We start from the raw sequence: 6,946 nt of genomic DNA on the forward strand, positions 1-6,946 counted from the left end.
ATCTTTACTGTCCAACTGTATTTATAGTTTAGTTTCATAAATTGTTGCTTATATTACATGGGTAAAGTCAATAGATAACTACAAATTAGATGAATGGAAAGCTATACACATTTACATAACATACATAAATAAATATATACACTCGGTCGTCGGCAAAGCCTGAGTCCTGTCCTCTCGCTCTCCACCCACCACTCCTCCAACCCCGGAGAGCATGAACTTCACCACTCGCTCCACCTTCTCCACCAACTACTGGTCCCTGGGCCCAGCTACAGGCTCTGCCAATTAGCAGCGCGGCTAGCCTCTATGCAGGCGCCGGGGGGCTCTGGTTCCCGGATGTCCGTGTCCTGCTCCACCAGCCTCCGGGACGGCATAAGGTCCGGGGGCCTGGCGCGGGGATGGCCAGGGGTCTGGGAGGAATGGGAGGCATCCAGAACAAGAAGGAAACCATGCAAAGCCTGAACGACCGCCTGGCGGTCAGAGTGAGGAGTCTGGAGACTGAGAACCGGAAGCTCGAAAGCAAAATCCGGGAGCACTTAGAGAAGAAGGGACCCCAGGTCAGAGACTGGAGCCATTACTTCAAGACCATCGAGGACCTGAGGGCTCAGATCTTCGCAAATACTGTGGACAATGTCTGCATCTTTCTGCAGATCGACAATGCCCGTCTTGCTGCTGATGACTTTAGAGTCAAGTATGAGACAGAGCTGGCCCTGCGCCAGTCTGTGGAGAGCGACATCTATGGGCTCCACAAGGTCATTGATGACACCAATGTCATCAATGGCTGCAGCTGGAGACAGAGATCAAAGCTCTCAAGGAGGAGCTGTTCTTCATGAAGAAGAACCACGGAGAGGAAGTAAAATGCCTACAAGCCCAGATTGCCAGCTCTGGGTTGACCATGGAGGTAGATGCCCCCAAATCTCAGGACCTTGCCAAGATCATAGCAGACATCCCGACCCGATATGACGAGCTGGCTCAGAAGAACCGAGAAGAGCTGGACAAGTACTGGTCTCAGCAGATTGAGGAGAGCACCACAGAGGTCACCATGCAGTCCGCCAAGGTTAGAGCTGCTCAGATGACATTCATGGAGCTGAGACGTACAGTCCAGTCCTTGGAGATCGACCTGGACTTGATGAGAAATCCGAAGGCCAGCTTGGAGAACAGCCTGAGGGAGGTGGAGGCCTGCTATGCCCTGCAGATGGAGCAGCTCAACGGGATCCTGCTGCACCTGGAGTCAGAGCTAACACAGACCCGGGCAGAGGGACAGCTCGCCAAGCCCAGAAGTACAAGGCCCTGCTGAACATCAAGAGCAAGCTAGAGGCTGAGATCGCCACCTACTGCCTCCTGCTGGAAGATGGCAAGGACTTCAATCTTGGTGATACCCTGGACAGCAGCAACCCCATGCAAACCATTCAAAAGACCACCACCAGCCGGATAGTGGATGGCAAAGTGGTGTCTGAGACCAACGACACCAAAGTTTGGAGACATTAAGCCAGCAGAAGCAGAGTACCCTTTGGGGACCAGGAGGCCAATAAAAAGTTCAGAGGTAGATAAATAAATATATATATATATGGACACATATATACACACACAGAGGTGGTAAATGAAATTGAAGATGGGGACTTAGATTCTAATTCAAGATGGCTAACTAGAGACATCAGACATCCACCCTCTCCAGAAAGAAGAGCCAAAATTATGAATAGACAGTTGTACCCCAAATAGAATATCTAGTAAAGAACACCAGAACTCAACAAAGAACTCACAGGAAACATCTGAGGCACTGAAGGGGAAGGAAGCAAGTGACCACTCAACCAAGGTTGGCCAGGAGCCTCACCTCAGGTGGCTCAGTATTGCTGGGTAAGAGTTAGCAAGAGAGCTTTGTTGCCCCACATCCCTGCCATGGACTCCTGCCATCTGAACTGCAGGAGAGCTCCTCTACCCATATGTACAGTGATACGAGTATGACTGGCAGTTTGGAGACCCTGCGAGGTCATTGCACCAGACAGGAAACTCGCACTGGGCCAATTACTCCCCACCCCAATACTTGGACAGCTGTGGAGAGGGTGCCATTTGGGGAACGCAGCCATCATGGTACTCCATCTTACCCTGAGAACAACAGCCCCCATATCTCCATACCCTGGGAGCTCTCACCGACATTTCCCAGTGTCTACTAGGAGGGCTACAGCAGCACAGAGCTGGCTGGTCCCAAAGGTGCTACAGGGTCCTCAGTTCTCTAGCCCACAGGGAGTGCTACTCACTGGAGAAGAGATGGTACAAGTGCACCAAAAGGCAGCCCTCGAGACAAAGCAAAACAAAGCATGTGCTTTCCAGAGTCCAAGAGCTGCCTGTCTAAAACTGTGAGGAGTGACCCCACCCCCCAGGAGCAGCACAAACTCTGTGCTTGCCTTTGTAAGCGAAGGGTAAAATCCACTCCACAGGTGGGGTGGCCTCTGTGCTTGGGCACTCAGGTAGGAAACAGGACCCCTACCCTTCCTCCACACACCCACTTCTGCTGCTGTCAAAGGCTGGGGCAGATGAGTCAGAGAACTACCTGTCTGGGGTGGTAAGTGGCAACTGGGACACCACTGGCAGAGTAGCCTTCTTGCCTTGGCTCCTGAGTGAGGCAGGTCCCTCACCTCCTGCAACATGGCACTACAGCACTACTGCTACAGCAATCAGGTGAGCCTGAGAGCAGAGCGTCTGGGGCTATGGGGGTAAGTGAACCACAGCCACCACCACCACCACTCATTACCTGAAGTATCATCTCACCACTGCTACTGCCATTACACACACCACACTAGCTATCCAGAGGCCTGAGAACCTGCTCAACCACCCCCAGCCCACCACTGCCACTACCAGTACCTGAGCAAACCACCTGGAGTCCCAAGAATTGGCCCACCATTAACTGCCAATGCAGGTGCCAGTGTAAACTGCCCTGGGGCTCAAAGTCAGGTATTCATAGCCCACCACTGCCACCACTAGGGCCTGAATATTGGCCCATCTGGCTTCCCAGTCCCCCACAACTTCACCACAACCTCCATAAATGACTGCACCCTAACCCCCATGAGAAAATCACAGAAAGCACTAACACTGTTTATAGCCAAAGAAATCACACAGAGATTACACTACTGGTTGCACCCAGAATCAAAGCTGAAGTGCTGTACTCAACCAACACCATGGATATATCTTTACGAAAAGTTCTATCCTACAAAAATAAATTAAAAAATAGGAAGAAGTGACTATTACACAAGATGGGTAGATATCCACATAAGGACACAGAAAACATGAAAAGGCAAGGAAATATGACACCTTTAAAAAAACACAATAATTCTCCAGCAATAGATCTCAATCAACAGAAATCTTCAAAATGCCAGATGAATATTCAAAATATTGATTTTAAAGAAGCTCAATGAGACACAAGAGACTTCTGAAAAACGATATTTAAAAAAAATTTTAATTAAGGATACAAATGAGAAAGTTACCAAAGAGATAGATATTTTTAAAAGAACCAAATAGAAATTTTAGAAATGAAAAATTCATTGAAGGAAATACATAATATATTTGAAAGCTTCAACAATAGACTAGATCAGGCAGAAGAAAGAATCTCAGAACTTAAAGACAGGTCTTTTGAAATAATCCATTCAGGTTGGTCTGTGCAGCAAACCAGCATGGCACATGTTTACCTATGTAACAAACCCACACATCCTGCACGTGTAGCCTGGAATTTAAAATAAATGTTGAAAAAATAAAAGAAATAACCCATTCAGACAAAAATAAAGAAAAAATAATAAAACAGAATGAGCAGAGGCTTCATGACATTTGAGACAACATAAAATAACCAAATATACAAATTATCAGTATCCCCAAGGACAAAAAAAAAGCAGAGGAAAGATAAGAAAACCAATTTAAAGAAATAACAGATGAAAACTTCCTAAGTTGAGCAAAAGATTTAGTCATTCAGATAAAAGAGGCTCAATGATCCCAGGCAGATACAATGAAAAAAAGGTTTTCTCCACAGCACATTATAGTCAGACGCTCTAACATCAAAGATACAGAGTGAATTTTAAAAACATCAAGAGAAAGCCTGTAGTCACTTGTAAAGGAAGTCCCATCAGACTAACAGCAGATTTCTCAGAAGAATTCTTACAGGCCAGAAGAGAACGTGATAATATAGTCAAAGCGAAAAAAAAAAAAAACCTGTCAGCCAAGAACACAATATTTAGCAAAATTATTATTCATAATTGTCTTTCCCAGTAAAGCAAATACTGAAGAAATTCATTACCACTAGACCAGACCTACAAGAAACATTCATGGTAGTCCTATACCCGAAAGCAAAATAACAACATTTACTATCATGAAAACACACAAAATATAAAACCCACTGGTAAAATGATCACACAAAAAAGGAAGAGAAAGGACTCACATGGTATCACTACAGAAATCAAACAGATCACAATGACAAACAATAAGAGAAAAAGAAACAAAGAATATATAAAACAACTGGAAAACAATATATAAAACAGCTGGAAAACAATTAACAATATGACAGGAATGAAGCTGCAATATCAATAATAACCTTGAACATAAATTAATTAAATTCTCCACTTAAAATATATAGAATGTCTGAATGAATTTTAAAAATACAATCTAACTATATGCTGTTTACAAGAAACTCACTTTACCATTAAAGACACATATAGCCTAAACGTAAAGGAATTAAAAAAAAACTCACACAAATGGAAACTAAAAATGAGGAGGAGTCACTATACTTACATCAGATAAAACAGACTTTAAGTCAAGAATAGTTTTTTTTAAAAGGACAAAGAAGGTTACTATATAATGATAAAGGGATTAATCCAGCAAAAGGATATATAAAAATTCTGAATATATATGCACCCAACACTAGAGCACCCAGATTCATAAAGCTAATATTGCTAGTGAGGTACTTCACAAAACTAGTAGGGTACTTCAATACCCCACTCTCAGCACTAGACAAATCATCTAAATTAAAAAAGCAACAAAGAAAAATTGGATTTAAACTGTATTTTAGACTAAATGAACCTGACAGACATTTACAAAACATTCTGTTCAACAAGTGAACATATGAAGCATTTTCTAGGACAGACCATGTTCAGCCACAAAACAGTCTCAACAAATTTTTAAAAATCAAAACCATATCAAGTATCATTTCAGACTACAATGGAATAAAACTGGAAATAAATACCTAGAGGAACTTTGGAAACGATACAAATACATAGAAATTAAACAACTTGCTCATGAATGACCACGAAGTCAATGAAGAAACTAAAATGAAAATCGAAGAGTTTCTTAAAATAAATGAAAATGGAAAAACAGCATACCAAAACCTGTAGAATACAGCAAAAGCAGTGCTGAGGGGAATTTGCAACAATAAACCCCTAGATCAAAATGTAGAAGTGCTACAAATTAACAATCTAATGACACATCTCAAGAAAACAGAAAAGCAAAAACAAAATAAACCCAAAATTAGCAGAAGAAAAGAAATAATGAAAATCAGAGTAGAATTAAATGAAATAGAGACTTAAAAATACAAAGGATCAATTAAAAAAAAAAGTTGATTGCTTTAAGCCACTAGCTACAGTAACCAAGAAGAGAGAAGACCAAAATAAACAAAGTCAGAAAAAGGAGACATGGAAACCAATACCACAGAAATATAAAACAATACAGAGACTATTAAGAGCAACTATATGCCGACAACATGGAAAACCTAGAGAAAACGGATAGAGTCCTAGAAACATCCCACCTCCCAAGACTGAATCAGGAAGAAATAGAAAACCTGAACAGACCAGTAATGAGTGGCAAGATTGAATCAGTAATAAAAAGTCTCCTGACAAAGAAAAGCCCGGAACTGAATGTATTAATAGCCAAATTCTACCAATCATGCAAAGAAGAACTAACACTAATCCTCCTGAAACTCTTCCAAAAAATCAAAGAGGAAGGAATTTTCTCTAACTAATTCTATGAGGCCTGCATCACCCTGATGCCAAAACCAGAGAAGGACACAACAAGAAAAAAAAATTACAGGCCAATGTTTCTTTTTGTTTTCTTTCCTTCTTTTTTTTTTTTTTTTTTTTAGATGGAGTCTTGCTCTGTCGCCTAGGCTGGAGTGCAGTGACGTGATCTTGGCTCACTGCAACCTATGCCTCCCGGGTTCAAGTGATTCTCCTGCCTCAGCTTCCTGAGTAGCTGGGACTACAGGCGTGCTCCACCACACCCAGCTAATTTTTGTACTTTTAGTAGAGATGGGGTTTCACCATATTGGTCAGGCTGGTCTTGAACTCCTGATGTTGTGATCCACCCGTCTTGGCCTCCCAAAGTGCTGGGATTACAGGTGTGAGACACCCTGCCCAGCAGGCCAATGTTTCTGATTAACATAGACACAAAAGCCCTCAATAAAATACTAGCAAACCAAATACAACAGTACATCAAAAAATAATAATAATATACCTCAATTAAGTGGGATTTATAACAAAGATGCAAGAAGGGTTTGCATACACAAGTCAACAAATGTGATATATCACATAAACACAATTTAGGACAAAAACCATATGATCATCTCAATAGGTGTAGAAAAAGCATCTGATAATAATCCAATATTTTTTCATGATAAAAACTCTCAATAAATTAGACATAGAAGGAACACACTTCAAAATAATAAAGACCATATTCAACAAACCCACAGCTAACATCATACTGAATGGGAAAAACTTGAAAGCCTTTCCTCTAAGGACTAGAACAAGACAAGAATGCCCACTTTCACTACTCCCACTCAGCATAGAATTGAAAGTCCTAGCCAGAGCAATCAGGCAGGTGAAAGAAATAAAAAGAATCCAAACTGCAAGAGAGGAAGTCAAACTGTTCCTTTTGCTGATGATATAATCCTATATGTAAAGAAAAAAAAACTAAAGACTTC

At 41.8% G+C, this 6,946-nt stretch overlaps 1 pseudogene; it reads left to right on the forward strand.

Annotated features, from left to right (window-relative positions):
* The first annotated feature begins 211 nt into the window (after nt 1-211).
* On the forward strand, nt 212-1,485 carry LOC101135413 (keratin, type I cytoskeletal 18-like; annotated as a pseudogene).
* The last annotated feature ends 5,461 nt before the right edge of the window (nt 1,486-6,946 follow it).

This window comes from Gorilla gorilla, chromosome 5 (assembly GCF_029281585.2).
Source record: "Gorilla gorilla gorilla isolate KB3781 chromosome 5, NHGRI_mGorGor1-v2.1_pri, whole genome shotgun sequence".
Lineage (NCBI taxonomy): Eukaryota > Metazoa > Chordata > Mammalia > Primates > Hominidae > Gorilla > Gorilla gorilla.